This window comes from Bombina bombina, chromosome 1 (genome assembly GCF_027579735.1).
Source record: "Bombina bombina isolate aBomBom1 chromosome 1, aBomBom1.pri, whole genome shotgun sequence".
NCBI lineage: Eukaryota > Metazoa > Chordata > Amphibia > Anura > Bombinatoridae > Bombina > Bombina bombina.
In genome coordinates, this window is record NC_069499.1 from 873,226,447 (window position 1) to 873,244,298 (window position 17,852).

Below are 17,852 nucleotides of genomic sequence, written 5' to 3' on the forward strand. Positions count from 1 at the left end.
GTGTCAAATCCACAAATAACTCTCAAGAGACTCCATATTTAATTAAGGGTAACCATTTCTGAGAAATCCTATTTCTTTAACCATTTTTACCTCATGGTATCCAGAACTCAGATAGCCTATTTTCAAATATACTAGGCTGTATGATAAAACCCACTATTCCTCTTGATTACACTTCCCCTTAGTGTTAATCAAAGTTCTTAGTGTAACAAATCTATTATTTACAATAGAATCATTAAAGAGATAGTGTATCTATTGTGTTATTAGGAAAATAGCATAATTGTATTACACTGCCATCCACATTCCAGGAGCAGACAACTGGGAAGTGGATTTTCTGAGCAGTCAGACTTTTCATCCCAGGGAGTGGGAACTCTATCCGGAGGTGTTTTCCAGCTTAGTCCTCAAATGGGGGTGCCAGAGTTAGATCTTATGGTGTCCCATCAGAATGCCAAGCTTCCAAGGTATGGTTCAAGGTCAAGAGATCTGCAGGCCGTTCTGATAGATGCTTTGGTGGTTCCTTGGCTTTTAGGCTGGCGTAAATGTTTCCTCCATTTGCTCTCCTTCCACAAGTCATTGCTCGTATCAACAGGAGAGAGTGTCAGTGATTCTAATAGCCTCTGCGTGGCCTCACAGGATCTGGTTTGCATATCTAGTGGAGATGTCATCTCTCCCACATTGGAGACTACTTCTGAGGAAGGACCTCCTGATTCAGGGTCCCTTCCTTCATCTAAATCTCGTTTCTCTTAAGCAGATTGAACGCTTAATTCTGTCTAAGCGTGGTTTTTCTGAGTCGGTCATTGAGACCATGATTCAGGCTTGCAAGCCTGTTACTAGAAAGGTCTACCATAAGATATGGCATAAATATCTTTATTGGTGTGAATCCAAGGGCTACTCTTGGAGTAGAATTAGAATTCCTATCTAAGGAGCCAGCCCATTTTGGTTCAGCACCCTGGATAGTGCTTGCTATTTGGTGGCTACATTTAGCCACCAATCAGCAAGCGCAACCCAGGTGCTAAACCAAAAATGGGCCGCTTGTAAGCTTACATTCTTGCTTTTCAAATAAAGGTAGCAAGAGAACAAAGAACAATTGATAATAGGAGTAAATTAAAAAGTTGCTTAAGTTGCTTAAGACTGCTGAAAGAAAAAAATTGGGTTTACTATCCCTTTAAACATCGTGTAAACACTGCTGCCATCTAGTGCTAAAAAAAGTCTTGTAAAACTGCTGCCATATAGTTCTCCAGAATTGTGCACACTACTTACCTAGGTATTCTCTTTAATCAAGATTACCATCAAAACAAATACATTTGATAATAGAAGCAAATTGGAAATGAAAACATTCTCTATTTGAATCATAAAAAACACAACTCCACATATTATGTTATGGCTAACTATAGTTATGGCCAAATAAAATCTATGTGGTGCACTTTGGAAACTCGTTGATGGAGCCCAATGTCTTCTTGCTATGTGGCTCTACCTATAACAAGATATACACTTTCTGAGGTACTAGCTGCTGCAAGAGTTTACAATATATAATTTTATGAGTTTATGATAGGCTGTTGCATGTCATATGATACAGGGAAATTAAAATAAACTGGATTTTCTAAATATCCAACATTACAGTTGGCCCTTTTATTTGGCACCTGAATTTATAGAATGTTACTTTTAAGAAGATGTTTTATTGAAGCATTTGGTTGTCCATCTTTGTGAATCAGCAGAAATGCAAACAGTTGATGTGAAAAATAACCTTCTGTAAATATTAATATGAAAGTAAGTAAGTATGGGGTACTTCCGGGCAGCGGCCATGCACTGCATACTGCATACTGCTCCAGCTTTTCTAACCTTTCTTTAGGATATCATATCTTAGCCATCGCATCCTTGTGATATTTAACTGGATCTATGATCTACTACAGAACCTGCATCGGATGAACCTAATTTTACAGAAATAGCTGCAGGTATCAGTGCCCGGAGCAATACGTGAGGTTTAGGCTTTTCTTAAACCCCCCGGCAGGGCATCTCTTGGCCCTGTCGTTAGGCAGCACTCAGTGCTGAATCTTTCTTTATTATATCAGGCGGGCTCGTCTGCAGTTACAGTTTGGAGACCACCATGGACTGTGCTATGGACATCTTGAAGGAGCTGGGCCATTTACTAGCGTATCACCATGCTGCACTTGAAAAAATGCTACATATGGCATTCTGCCCAAAAAATATCTACCCTTCTCAAATAACTATGCAACTTGAGTCTGATGTCTTAGATCTCAAAGGAGACGTTGTTACAGGGCTTCAGAGCCTTTCAATCACACAGAGCTGCTGTGAGGGAGAACGGATCCCATTACCATGCTACCTGAAATGGATGATCAAGAGGCGGTGGATGCTAATACAGCGATATTGAAAACAACGCTAACTACAAGTGGATCACCGAAAATAACACCACTGGGACTCAACATGACTTTACATCGTGCCAGGCAATTGAGAAATCATTTTGGAGATCTCTTGCTGAAAATCTGTCCCGGAGTTATGGAGAACTGAAGCCACAAATAATAACTTTAGCAATGATCTTGTCTTCAGTAGTCTCTCTGCCTCTACCGCAATTTCAATGGGAGTCAAGCTGCGCATTTGATGCACTGAGAAACTGCTGGTCATTGTTACCTACGGGAGTGGGGTAAATGGACAATACAACCCCCTTGGTTCTCAATGAAAGTGCTTAGACTGTCCCCAACTAACTTCATTGTGCAACAATAGGTTGTATACTTCCCAATTAACTTTTAAAGTTGAAAATTGTAAGCATTTTACTTGGGTATGGGTATGCTTTCTCTATGGGATAAATTAAGTCTAATGATGATGTTACAGGTTACTCTATTTGGTCATGACTATGAATGCTGTCCCCTTGGGGCTGCTACACTACAGATTATAGCTAGGCTCTGCTGGCTACATGTGACCCTTAGATTCATTGTATTTGCGTTTTATGGGAATTTTGCTGTTCTAGTCTCAGCTTTGATGGGCATATGAGATTAACCACATACTAGAACCACTGCTGTGTAACATGGGGATGTCATTGCTGTCGGCTCAATTTAGACAAACTCCGGTATATAATATATAACTATTTAAGAAACCCATGGTTAACTTCTTAATGTCTAATCCATGAGGACACCTTCTCTGTCATAAATCTTTAATAATTTATCAATGTCCCCTAGGGTATGCCCCTGCACTTAGTTCTGCTCAACTTATATATTCCTTTAACACTTGTAATAACAAACTTTTACAGCTGCCTTCACATTTATGACCCAAGTACATATGTTAGCCTTTTAGCTTTATTTATACCTCTAGTACTGTGGGAGGGCACTGTGAACAGGCGCCTCGCTGCCAGCGGCCGGGCAGCGTGACGTCTACTTTGTATGTATATAGTGCTTTTTATTAGCCCCTCAGATATTGCCCTCCGTCCTAACAAAACTAAATCTATACCCACTCAGGCTACCCATTTCTCCTTTTAAATGGTTCAGGATTGTGGTTACTGTTTTACCTATAACCGATAATCTGCTGTGACATGCTTACAGGATTCATACATGGGGCCACATAAGTGTCTTCCTGCTGATAAAAGTTGGGTCTCCTTTTCATAAATTCTTAACCCATATCCGGTTTGGTCCCTTATGCACCACCTACAACTTTCCCCTTTATATAAGCATTTACACCTACTCACTATCTTGAGCGCAGCTCCTTTATATATTATGCTTTATAAAGTTGTTTCCCTGTTGCATTGCAGATAGAGCCCTACTTTTACATATTGGTATCATTATTTCTTGTGAACTACCGTATTTACTTTCTCTGTTTAATTTGTATGAAAAATGAGGTTTACCTTGAGACTCAAGAGTAGTCTCTTAATGTTCATTTTAACCCTCTGTAGCCTGGATTATTTAGGATTCATTGTAGGTCCAAGAGTGGCCTCAAGAGATATTTAGAGGACAATTTTAAAGTCTAATTATATTGTTTTTGTTTTACACTCAAATGATATAAGTTAAACTTGCTATGTTTGCATATTATTCTGTACCATTGCAATCCCAGTGTATGCTCTGTCTATTGTTTTACTTGAGTTGTAAGCCTTGATTCACCTCAATAAAAAAATAAAACAAAAAATAAAAAATAAAAAAAGAAAGTAAGTATGAAAAGTTTTTTTGCTTTTAAGTCACCATATTTATTTGAAATAATAATAAATTTAGACAAATACAATATTATTAGGTCATTACTATCCATAAATTATCTAGCAAGATGGAATAAACTATATGCTCTGTCTAAATCCCGAAAATGTTACACTGTTTGGCAACCATTAAACATTGCCTTCTCTGTTTCCTCTAATAAAATCCACATCAACAGGATTAAAAACTCAACAAATACCCAGAAACTAAATTTGGGTGAACAGAACTGTGCATTTATTCAGAAGATACAATGTGACCAGTGCCAAGGGGCACCAGACATGTGAATGACATCTTTGGAAGCAGTGGAACTGGTGTGAGCCTTCTGCTTGATGATCTTTGTCTTTAGTTAACACAGCACCTGTAAATATACATATGAGATAGGACAAATTAGATAACAACAGTGGACAAATATAAAAGATAAAAAAACAGGTTTTCTATATAGGAACTTAAATTAAAATGACTCTTTATTTTTGCTTGTTACCCATAAGTAAAAACAACATTTAAAAAAATTAAATTTTTTAAAATAAAAAATGTGATAAAATAAAAATCCTTATAAAGGGGAGATACTTCTCTAAGAGAAACAATATTAGGTATTAAATTTAGAGAGAATGTTGAACAAAAAGTGAAGGACTGAGTGGGGGTTATGGCGGATGGACAATATGACATTGGGGGAGGCATTGGATGAAGAAGATGAGAGATCCAAAATGGTTAAAGGGGAGAGATAACACAGAGGGACTAATGATCTAAAGCTTCAGCAGTTCTTTGGAGTCCCTCAAAATGATTTCAAAAAGCAAATTTAGTTTGAGAGCTGCTTCTCTACCTCTGCAGGTTCTGGATGTGAAGGAGAGGCACCTACGTAATAATAATATAACAATATAATGCTTAAAAAACACCAAAATGTTGTGTTATTTCTCCTTATGCCAGCGAGTTTTTGGTAATCAGGCCCTGAATAAGAAGGGGTGAAATGAGGGGTCTAGAGGAGTAATAAACGCAGCAGATACTTACAGTCTGAGTAATATCTGAGACACAACGACAAAACCGAAAACTCCTAGTCCTTCAAAGGTGATCCAAATTAATATTTTGGGAAATGTATCTGTGTGGGAAAAGGACATGAAGAATACGTTACACACAGGTTGTTACCGTGGGCCATATTGCTATGTGAGCTCTTTCTATGAAAAAAAAGAAAAAAGAGAGAGCGCACAGAAGATTCAAGTGTAAATTTTATTAGGATATATTGCACACACTTTATATTGCACTTACTAGAAAAACAGTTAAAAACAGCATTCAGGATAAAACCCTCTTTCCTCTGCATTAGTACTGCTCCACACTGCAGCCTAGGAAGTCAGTGTCTCTAGATGTTTTGGTCAAAACAGCGCCTATACAGGGCTTTCCGGATGCCCTGGCTGTCTGCTTGTTTGCCGGGTGGAAGGAGCAGTTTAAGCTTCGGTTGGAGCGTCAGACCTGTCAGCTGGTACCTGATGCGTTTCCCCCAGTCAGCGGCTGGGCTTTCTCAAAGGTAAATATCGGATAGTCTTTTCCTTGCCGCCCTCGTCAGCTGGAACCTGACGCGTTTCCCCCAGTCAGCGGCTGGGCTTTCTCAAAGGTAAATATTGGATAGTCTTTTCCTTGCCGCCTTACCTTTGAGAAAGCCCAGCCGCTGACTGGGGGAAATGCGTCAGGTACCAGCTGACAGGTCTGACGCTCCAACCGAAGCTTAAACTGCTCCTTCCAACCGGCAAACAAGCAGACAGACAGGGCATCCGGAATGCCCTGTATAGACGCTGTTTTGACCAAAACATCTAGAGACACTGACTTCCTAGGCGGCAGTGTGGAGCAGTACTAACGCAGAGGAAAGAGGGTTTTATCCTGAATGATGTTTTAGCTATTTTTCTAGTAAATGCAATATAAAGTGTGTGCAATATATCCTAATAAAATTTACACTTGAGTCTTCTGTGCGCTCTCTATTTTTTCTTTTTACACTAATTACCTGTGCTGAAGAACTTGGGTATCTCGCCATTAGCACGATAAACTGAAGCCACCTTATCTGATTTATCATCAGTATAATCAAACCATAATGGGAAGGTCTGGGTAGAAGCTGGAGCCAGAGTACTTCCGGTTGGTATGGGGGACCTGATGTCCTGCAACTGATCTGTAGATAGAGAAAAGACAGAAAGTCAGTATTGAGGACACAGTGTAATACTATCTTGTTTTCACCAACATAGTACAAAAAGAAAGTCAAATTAAACAGACAGGAAACTCAAAATTCAGCTCCATATAAAGTCTGTGTCTCTTTCTCTTGTCTTTCTCTCTCTGCAGAATGTATTTATTGATAACTCACCTGCTGACAGATCCTGCCAGTTCACAGCTTTTCTCTTAATGGGACATAAATCTGTAAAGACAAAAAAGCAAATAATCTGTTGATTTTCCTCACATTTCTTATCCTATTGACCCCTTGGGGGTGGGAGGCTTCAACACCTTAAATAACATGGCAGTAAAGGCATTATGTAGTTAGATTTACCAAGATCCCTCTTCCTGTCAGCTCTATTAATATCCTTTTTAATCCACTATTTTTTTTAAATCTACTGTATTTATTAAGATGATCTGTACCCCTTCCCATTATAGTAAGTCACTTCTATAATATAATGTAAAAAGGTGAATTTAGTATTTTCTTTCAATTATCTATTTAACTGACATCTTCTCTCTTAAAGAGACGTCAATTGTACTGTAGCTAAACCAAAGTTTTATGTCATAGCACAAAGGTATTTCCCCTTATAATTCTCACTGACATGATACTATAGGGCCGAATTATCATGGCCCAAATTGGGTCAACTCGCCCCGTTTCTGCACTAGCCTTCAGGCTTGCCGGAAACAGGAGTTAAGAAGCAGCGGTCCTTAACTCATATGCTGCCTCTGAGGCGGCATACAGCAATCCACCCGATTGTGTAAGATTGGGCTGATTGACACCCCCTGCTAGCGGCCAATTGGCTGCGAATCTGCAGGGGGCGACATTACACAAGCAGTTCACTAAAACTGCTTGCGCAATGCTGAATACCGACAGCGTATGTTGTTCGCATTCAGCAATGTCTGGCGGACATGATACGCTGTAGTGTATCATGTCTGCCAGATATTAATAAATCGTCCCAGCAATCTTATCCTCCAACCACCCTGTTCACCCTGTGTCTTTAAGTTACCTGTGCCCGAAAAAATCAGTAGTAAGATTCCTAAACAAACAACAAACGCTTTAATAGCCATCATCTTGCAATAAATATGAAAATGTACTTGTCTTCTGTCATTATATAGTATGTATGTACCTCACCCCATTTCCTCAAACACAAAGGAGAATTTATAGCGGAAATCTTAAAAATTCTTTATGGGGTTGGGTGCATGTGGCTAGGGACCACTCTTCCTGGTCTGCTTGGAAGTTTAACTGTTTCTCCCAATTAAGAAACTCAACAGCCATGTAATGCCCCTCTTTTTTTATATAAGGTAAACATAATCTGAAAGACCACTTAAACCAAATAGCCCATCCAGACTAATGAATACCGGACTCAAATAATGTATCTTGCCACACGCCAATATAACTACCAAAGAAAAACAAGACCCAACAGTTGTAGGCTACCGTAACTCAAAAGGCCCACAACCACAAAACCTCTTGTGACATGCCTGTCCTACATGATACCCCCATGGCAATTGCTTAACCCCAGACCAAAACCACAACCTTTAGCTGACTCATTTCATGGAGTCAACGCACCCACAGCGGGCTTCAAATTGACACTCTCCCCCATAAACAAGCAAACTCAAAAGCCTCAACTTACCAGCCCCATAGACTAAGACAATTTAAATTAAATATATTTCTTTCATTCATATAACAATGGACAACTGATTGAAAATAGAAATTACTTACAAATTAGGATGAAACTAACAAAACAAGAAATATGCTCATCAAGTTGGAAAGCAACCCAAACAGCTTCTAACCATAACCTTTTAATCCCAAGAAATAGGCCTCTACCTCTTTCAAGCCACAGCAAACACCCCAACCAGATCCAATAAACAAGAGGATAAGAACTTAAAGGACCACTTGGCGCAGTAGAACTAACTAACTAAGAGCATAATAAAAAATACTATAACACCTACTCTGAGTTTCAAATAAGCAATAGATTTTGTTGTTTCTGTATACACATGTAGGTTCTTGTTCGCCAGTAAGTGAGAATAAAAAAAGCTCAAAACCGCATGCTCCATCTGACCCACAAAAGCTAACCTTGACTTGAGTGTCTCTTCAAAAACCCAAAGCTACTCGTATATCCTATCCAACCTCTTCCGATATATCATTACACACCCACCACCAATGACCCCATACTCAAGGAACACAACAGGCAAACCAACCAACTCCTAGCATAAGACCACTAATAACCTTCAAGCACATCTATAAATGATGAGGCTAAAGCAGGCATACCAACAGAGGCAATGAAAATTGCTTAATACACCCAACAGGCAACCCCCCCATAAATCCCAATCTTCAGCTCAAAATATATTGATAGATCGGACCCAATTCCACCTAACCTAGGAGGTACAACAATAAATGGTACAAATCACCAGTCCTGAACCATAACCTCATACAAAATGAAAAAACTACCCTCGCTGTACAAACAAAAAATGACTCATCCCTCTTCTCTAACCCTAATGAAACCACCCAAAAATTTCCAACCCAATTCTATAATCCTGAAACAGGAAAAAAACTGCACCAAGACCAATGATATAAACCACCCATACAATTTTATTACCACATTCACACAAATTACACCCCTGAAACCAGACACAAACCCAACTAGTAACCAAACCAGCTCAACACAAAGAACCAAAAATCTTCATACTCAAAAATGACTATAACATATGCAAAGGGGGAACACAATGACACATATGAAGGAAAGAAGAGACATTGAACAGGGGAAAAGGAGGACCTGAACCAAAGAAGTGGAATTACCACCGTCCCTAACTAACATGGCAATGGCCACCACCCAGACAAGTAACCTGACACCCGCCTAAACCTACCCACTACAAACACTATACTCAAGAGAAGTTGGAATCACTAACAAGACCCATGTGCCACTTAACCCAAAATTCAAGCAGAATGCTCGCCACGGCTCCACAACGGCACCACATGACAAATAAAACCAATCACCAAGAATTGCCACCCAATCAAGAAATATAGCTACCAGGAAGCACGCAAAAATTAGAAAATTTTAAATTCACTCACACCAAGCATGAACACTCACATTATCCTAAATCTTCAACTCAAAGCAAAAGAAGAATACTTAAAAACAAACACCAAAAACTTATCATTATCTTTTCTTTTTTTTTTTTAAATACACACCTAAACATAAAACAATACCCAATACATATATAGTTAAACATATGCATACACAAATACATACATACAAAAAAATACAAGAAAACAGGCATCCAAAGATACACCAACAAAGAGAACCATAAACAGTGGCACAATATACAATTATACACAGAATCCCAAACATCACTTATCAGGGAGTCCCAAAACCTGAAACTCACGACATCCCCAAGCCAGATATCTAAGCCAACCACAGATCAAACTGGATCACATAAAAAAATAAGGAGAGGGAGCACACAAAAACACACACTATATACACAACCACATACAGTATATCCAGCTATATACAAATACTGCCTAACCCAAACCCAGGAAAAACCCTACATAAAAAACATAAACGTGACCCAAATTATTCCCCACACCAAACATCCATATAGACCTAACCAAAATATCCCAGGTCTCCTAGCAAGGACCCCAAAACATGTAACCAGCCCACCAACTCCTGACACCTTGCAAACAGTGCTGTCAAACACAGTTCTGGGTTCATCTCCCACCAGTCACTTCAGCTGGTCTGTGAGGCATGGATCCTGAACCCAAAGTTGAACGCAGGAAGCCAGAATATCCCAATCTTTGTATAAACTACCAGCTCTAAACATCCCTTTAACTCTTAGCTATGGTACCTTTTTGTTAATTTTTATTGTTATGATTTGATTGTGTATATATATATATATATATTCTCTTTTTTTAATTTTTATTTTACAATATGAGTGCTAGCAGTGGCAGATGATGTCTATCTGGTCATCTGCCATAATACTCCTGAGTGGCTGCCTGAAGCTCCTCTTGCGAACAGGCCATAATGCCCCCACAACAGCTACCTGTAGCTCCCCCCATCCTGTACCTGCTCCTGACTCCCTCATCTGAAATATGAGGCCCTCACACCCCCATACTCTGAACTCCATACCCCTTTCCACTGTCTAACCACTGCTCTGAGAACCTGTACCTTGCCATTCATCTATCTGTCCTCCTGTGGAAATCCCAGTATACTTTACCCTTCAATCTTATGCCACTGTGAAATCCAGCAAGGATGAAATCCTCCAATCAAAGCCTAAGGAAACAAGGGCACCAACCACCAGATCCCTGACATGTTTGTGAACTACTAAAACAATGGGGCCCCTCATCAAAGAACATCTCCCTCGAGAGATATTACCACATGTCCACAAATACCTTGGAAGTCTTTCATAATATTAACTTCCTATGGGACACAAAACCACTGACCCCACAAGACTGGACTCTGTCAGATATCTAAACCAACCCCTCTCTTGGGTCTTAATGCTTACACTGAACACCCCTGTCCTCTCAACATTGTGAAACCCTTATTAAGGGTATGGTGGTCTTAAAGAAGTCGAATTACTGTGAAGTCAGGTGTTTTTTTCTGTACCAACATCAATATTATCTGTGATATTGTCTTTTGATGTCCTTGTATGGACTCTGAATTTCATGTAAACCCTTCTTATTCTTTTTCTTTCTTTTTATTGTTTATCTATTCTAAAAAAAAAATTTTACTTAAAAAAACAAACAAAAAAAACCAACAATGGGGCCCCAACAAACTTCATCCATGGTGCCACATGATAATCCCTCTTAATACCCTCCTCATCTCTACTGTCAACCCGACAAACTCCCATCCACACCTCCCCCTAGAGTAACCTATGCTTGTCTCTGCATCCCTCTACCCCTCTAAATCAAGCCCCACCACCTCACCTATCAGGCCTCCCAGCCCCCAGGTTCTAGGGTAACCCGTCAAAGTGAAACCATCCCACCCAACCTATCCCTGCCTCTGGAATACCTGCTGCAACAGTTCAGTTGCAGTTCAAGCCCATGGTGTGCACACATGGCTCCACATTCTGCTGCTTCACCTACACAAGTCCAAGATCCACTCCTTTCATGGCCCAGTTGCCTACAGATGAAAGCAAATGGGCAAAGACAGCCTGTAACCTGCTCCAGAAGATGCACAGTACCAACTCCATCACCACGTGCTTCCACCCTAGCGAGCCTTTTCCCTCCACCACACTGCTCCTGCTCTCAGCCGTCTGCCTCACTGCACTTGTCCCATGGGGAGTGTGAACCTATTCTCATGTAGTTCAGCCTACTGGCCTCAAGATGACCCCTCCACTTGGCCTACATGGGTTCACGAACCCTTACATTAAATGCTTTTCATTCAGGGTAACCCTGTTTGGCTACCATTAAAGATAGCCATCTTTATTTTAAATGAATATTGTTTTACAGGAAAGAGCTTTGTTTCATCTAATAAAATCCACATCAACATGATAAGAAAACTCAATAAATACCAAGAAACTAAAATTCGGTTAACAGAACTGTGCATTTATTCAGAAAATACAATGTGACCAATGCCAAGGGACACCAGACATGTAAAGGACATCTTTGAAAGCAGTGGAACTGGTTGGAGCTTTCTGCTTGATGATCGTTGTCTTTAGTTAACACAGCACCTGTAAAGATACATATGAGATAGGACAAATTAAATGACAACAGTGGACAAATAGAAAAGATAAAAGAAACAGGCTTGCTATATAGGGACATACATTAAAATTACTGTTTCTTTTTGCTTCTGTTACCCATAAGTAACAACAACATTTAAAAAATTCCATTTTTTTTCATTTAAAATGTGACAAAATCTTTTTTACATTTTAATTTAAACAAATACAGCTGTATCTGGGAAGTTGTTTACATTGTAATGCTTTTTCTATAAAATAAAAACTTAAATTAAAATATTAATAATAATAATATAATAAAGGGGAGATACTTCTTTGAGAGAAACAATATTAGGTGCCAAATTTACAGAGAATGTTGAACAAAAAGTGAAGGACTAAGTGGGGGTTATGGCGGATGGACAATATGACATTGGGGGAGGCATTGGATGATGAAGATGAGTGATCCAAATGGTTAAAGGGGAGAGATAACACAGAGAGACTGATGATCTAAAGCTTCACCAATTATTTGGGGTCCCACACAATGTTTTAGAAAACAAATTTAGTTTGAGGGTTGCTTCTCTACCTCTGCAGGAGAGGCACCTATGTAATAATAATATAACAATATAATGGTGACATTTTTTTTTGTATTTCTCTTTATGCCAGCGAGTTTTTGGTAATCAGGCCCTGAATAAGAAGGGGTGAAATGAGGGGTCTAGAGGAGTAATAAAAGCAGCAGATACTTACAGTCTGAGTAATATCTGTGACACAACAACAAAACCGAAAACTCCAAGTCCTCCAAAGGTGATCCACAGCAAAATTTTGGGAAATTTATCTGTGTGGGAAAAGGACATGAAGAATACGTTACACGCAGGTTGTTACCGTGGGCCATATTGCTATGTGAGCTCTATCTATGATACTCTGCTTGTATTACTCAACCACTAATTACCTGTGGTGAAGATCTTGGGTATCTCACCAATAGCCTGATACACAGAAGCCACCTTATCCGAGTTGTCATCCGGATAATCAAACCAAAAAGGGGTGGTCTGGGCAGAAGCTGGAGCCAGAGTACTTCCAGTTGGTGTTGGGGCCCTGACGTCCTGCAACTGATCTGTGGATAGAAAAAAGACAGAAAATCAGTATTGAGGACACAGTGTAATAGTATCTTGTTTTCACCAACATAGTACAAAAAGAAAGTCAAATTAAACAGACAGGAAACTTAAAATTCAGCTCCATATAAAAAGTCTGTGTCTGTTTCTCTTGTCTCTCTCTCTCTCTTAATTTATTTATTGATAACTCACCTGCTGACAGATCCTGCCAGTTCACGGCTTTTCTCCTTATGGGACGGGATTCTGTAAAGACAAAAAAATAATAATCTGATGATTTTCCTCACATTTCTTATCCTCTTGTCCCATTGGGGATGGGAGGCTTCAACAACCTGAATAACATGGCAGTAAAGGGGTTATTTAGTTATATCTACCAAGATCCTTTGTCCTGTCAGCTCCATTACCATCATTTGTTTTTTGCAATACCTCTTCTTATCCACTATTTTTATTTTTAACCTACTATATTTATTAAGATGATGTGAACCCCTTCACATTATAGTGAGTAACCTTGATATTATAATATAAGAAATTGAAAGCTTTTAAAAAAAATAAAATGTGAATTTAGCACAAAGCTTCTCATTACTATTGTTCTATTTTCTTTCAATTATCTGTTTAACTGACATCTTCTCTGATAAAGAGCTGTCCCTTGTGCTATAGCTAAAGCAAAGTTTTATGTAATAGCACAAAGGTATTTCCCCCTGTTAATTCTCACTGACATGATACTATATCCTATCCTCCCACCACCCTGTTCCCCCTGTGTATTTAATTTACCTGTGCCCGAAAAAATCAGTAGAGAGATTCCTAAACAAACAGCAAATGCTTGAATCGCCATCATCTTGCAATGAATATGAACATTTACTTGCCTCCTGCCATTATATAGTATGCATGTGACATCACTATGACATCATATAGGACAAGGAACAATGGGAACTGATACTGCATAAACAACAGAGCATTGTACTATAATGTCCTTTATTTATTGTCAATTCAAATTTAGAACATGAACTCTCCCTAGAAATTCTCCTTACACATAGTTTAACATCTCCATTTAGTGTTTCCTATTGCCCCATATAAAGCTTCCTCATATTTCCCTATATAACTTTTCCTATAACTTCTAATGTGCCATATAACATTCCTTATAACTAGTGGCAGCAAGTGCTTTCCGAGTTTGTTAGGCAGTGGCGGCTCTAGGAACAATATATAGAGGGGGCACATAAGATACCACAGTCAAAACTTGGGGGGCACTAATAATTTTCACCACTAAATATTATTGTATATACATACAAACACACACACATATATATATATATATATATATACACTTATATCAACATAGATATAAATACACATACTACACACTCACTCATATATACACACACTCTCATAAACACACATACACACACCCTTACATACACATACATACCCAATCATGCATTACATACATACAAACACTACACACTCATACATTCGCATACACTCACTCTTACATACACACACTCACACTCTCGCTTCATGCACAGCAAAACAATTATACTGTATGTATAACATTGACAAACTCAGTTTATCTCACACATAAACACACCCACACTCTCTAACACACACAGATACTCACAAACCCGCAAAGACACTGACAAACACACACACCAAGACACATTCACACATACTCACAAACAGACAGAGATACAATCAAAAGTGAAGATTGTGCAGAAGAAAACAAAGTGTGTTTTTTTTGTTTGTTTTTTATTTACACAGTGCTCACACATCTTGCAAAAGGATTTTTGGACACAAGCCCTGTACGTTGAAACTTTAGGACAAATACTATGGGAATTTAAGGCTATCATAAGAACAAATCTTACACATAGGTAAAAAAGTCATTAACATGATTAAACACATAGGTAAAGTCCTGAACATAGTGCTGCAAGTAACTGCTTTTCTGATTGACTCGCTATGTACTGTTTAAAAGTGGCAATATATAAACTTCTTTCATTGGAGTAAACACAATGTCTACCTAGGTCAGTACTGCAAACATTAGATTATTTAACTGATTTGAGCATATCATTTTTGCAGCAGATTATCTGTAAAGTCTGTGGAGCTTTAAGGCTGTGACACACTGCAAGCGGAGCAATGCGCAGTGTGTATATGCGGCTGTGCGCGCTCAGTGTGTCCTGCCTTTTCATCTGTGAGCACTCTGAATTGAACTTCAGAAGCGATGCGACGCGGCTGCTTTGCCTCACGCCGCATCGCTTGCAGTGTGTCACAGCCTTTACGAACAGACTATAGCATAGTTTATGTCTATGAAGTACTGTAACTTGTCCAATCTGTATATCCTCCAATTTTTTGTTGTTGTTTTTTTTTGCTCTTTGGGGATCCTGGGTGTTTTCCCACAGAGTTTTTTTTGAGACTTTTCCAATTAGTTAAAACCCCTAGTTATCACATTGTCATTTCTCATTTTATCCTAAAATTCATAATCACTTAGGATTGTACAGTTTCCCACTAAACACAGTCACTTTCCAATCATCAATTTAAATAGCATTAATAGTTGTGCCATTAAATAAACCCTTATGATATAGCAATATTTATAGCAAATATAGTCAGTTGTATTTGCCAGTGTTCAGTAACATTTTGCAGCTACATACCTCCCAACATTTCAAAATTCAAAAGAGGGACACCCCCCCCCCCCCCCGCGGCAAATTGAAATGTGGTGGGCGGGGGCTTAAAAAATCATAAGACCAAAGTAATATAAATAAAATTCTAAATAAAGTCATAGATTTTAATACACTTAGGCAGCAAATCAAACACAAGCTCAAACCACTGGTATGGCTATGTGAGCTATGTATTTAATTATCCTTTGCAAAGACATTGCTAAATATTTTTATCTTAATTGGACATTTAATAATAAATTCTTTAAAACTGCTCTCTGCATTCTCCATTACTATTCTAGATTCTGGCCTTTAAAGTCAGCAAAAATGCACAGTAGCACACTACATAGCATACACTTACACATGCAGATACACACACACACACACTACATAGCATACACTTACACATGCAGATACACACACACTACATAGCATACACTTATACATGCAGTATACACTTACACATGCAGATACACACACACTACATAGCATACACTTACACATGCAGATACACACACACTACATAGCATACACTTACACATGCAGATACACACACACTACATAGCATACACTTATACATGCAGATACACACACACTACATAGCATACACTTACACATGAAGATACACACACTACATAGCATACACTTACACATGAAGATACACACACACTACATAGCATACACTTATACAGGCAGCATACACTTATACATGCAGACACACACACACTACATAGCATAAACTTATACATACAGATACACACACACAGTTATGAATACATATAGACACACGCACTACATTCATTGTATGGGGTCCTGGGGTTGGCAAGCACCCCAGCACTCTGCGGCTGCCACTGTTCGTTACCCTGGTATTAGCACTGCTCATTGTATAAAACTGAAGGCATGCTAGTATTATCCCCAGGGGTTAGACATCATCACTACCAGAGGTAGGTTAGAGAGGTCACCATTACCCGTGGTCAGAGTGTATACAGCCTTCTTACTCCTGCTTAACCCACACACCATTATTTTTCCACAGGGAAACAGGTATCTAACCCTGTGAGAGCAAAGCCAGCTGCTTCTTAGTATGGGCCCAACAGAATTTAAAAAAAAAATAAAAATATATATATATATATATATATATATTTTAATTTTTTTTTTAAATGCCTGGGGCAAATCGGGACAGATGGCTAGCAACTCGGGACAGAGGGACAGACCCCTAAAATCGGGACTGTCCCGCAAAAATCGGGACAGTTGGGGGGTATGCAGCTATATCATGAGGAACATTAGCTCAGCCTCTCTAAGAAGACCCCAGGCACCTTCAGCTAGAACTCACTCACTGTTTATGATGCACAATTGTACATGGCCATGCTGCCTCTCAGTAATACACACACAGCTCTTTCCTCTCCCTGTACAGGATCCAGCCTTCAGAGCCCAGAGGGCGGGAGCTCCGCCCCCCAGCCGTTGCTATGACAACATATTGCTGCGTGCTAGCTGGGTCTGTTAGGGGGAAGGCTATTGATGTAACACAGATCCTGTCAGTGTGTAATAGAGGATACCTGCGTTAGTTTGGAGGGTCACCCGGTGGGGAGAAGTGTAAAATGCCAGTTCCTTCTATGTAGGCAGCAGGTTCCAGAACAGCAGCTGTGCACAATAAAAAACAACTGTGTGTAGCTGTTTAAACTGATCTGGTTCTGGTCATGGCTATCTTCTCTGCTGCTGCTGGGGAGGGGCACATGGTAGGGTAAAGACTGATCTGGGGGGGCACTTGTCCTCCCTAGCCCCCCCCCCCCCCTAGTGACGCCTATGTTGTTAGGGCAAAAATTCTCACCTCTGAGAACGCCCAAACTACATCTCATTGGCTCTCACCCAGAAAAAAAAGTGAGGGTGGGTGAATACACAAAAATGAGACCCCTTAAAGTATAGCATTTACTCACAGATTAAATATAAACAACACTAATGCTGAGGGCATATATATATATATATATATATATATATATATATATATATATATATATATATATATATATATATATACAATAATACACACACAGTATATTTGTTTTTTTAAACTACAGCAGACACAACCAAATGCATTTTTA

General features: G+C 39.2%; 1 long non-coding RNA gene across 1 annotated transcript; it reads right to left on the reverse strand.

Moving 5' to 3' along the window:
• Positions 1–12,765: 12,765 nt before the first annotated feature.
• LOC128640298 (uncharacterized) lies at positions 12,766–17,190 on the reverse strand. The gene is made up of 4 exons (XR_008399324.1): positions 17,091–17,190; positions 13,313–13,363; positions 12,961–13,122; positions 12,766–12,846 (listed from the first exon to the last, which is right to left on the reverse strand). It is a non-coding gene; the product is annotated as an uncharacterized LOC128640298 (long non-coding RNA).
• Between the last annotated feature and the right edge of the window lie 662 nt (positions 17,191–17,852).